We start from the raw sequence: 343 nt of genomic DNA on the forward strand, positions 1-343 counted from the left end.
TAGCATGGAAAGCTTCGAGAACCCCTGATCTAATGTTATAGTTAAAGTAAGTAACTTTCTACAGAAATGTGTTCATCACTTACTTCAAAAAGAAAGTCTTACACTAAACTGGTAAGTTTTTTAATCATCTCAAGCTGTTTGCATGCACTAAAAATGAAACTTCTGAGCAGGAAAACCAACAGGTTGGTAAAAGCAGAAGGCATTTATCAGTAGATTGGTGCTTACCACAGGCAGATACAATCATCCAGCTTGAAAATTGAGTAGAAAAACACTTGGGTGAACTTATATGAACCTGTAAAAATGAGCTTCAAAACATGGTAACCTACAAAACAACGAGATACAT

This window comes from Austrofundulus limnaeus, unplaced genomic scaffold, assembly GCF_001266775.1.
Source record: "Austrofundulus limnaeus strain Quisiro unplaced genomic scaffold, Austrofundulus_limnaeus-1.0 Scaffold365, whole genome shotgun sequence".
Classification (NCBI taxonomy): Eukaryota; Metazoa; Chordata; class Actinopteri; order Cyprinodontiformes; family Rivulidae; genus Austrofundulus; species Austrofundulus limnaeus.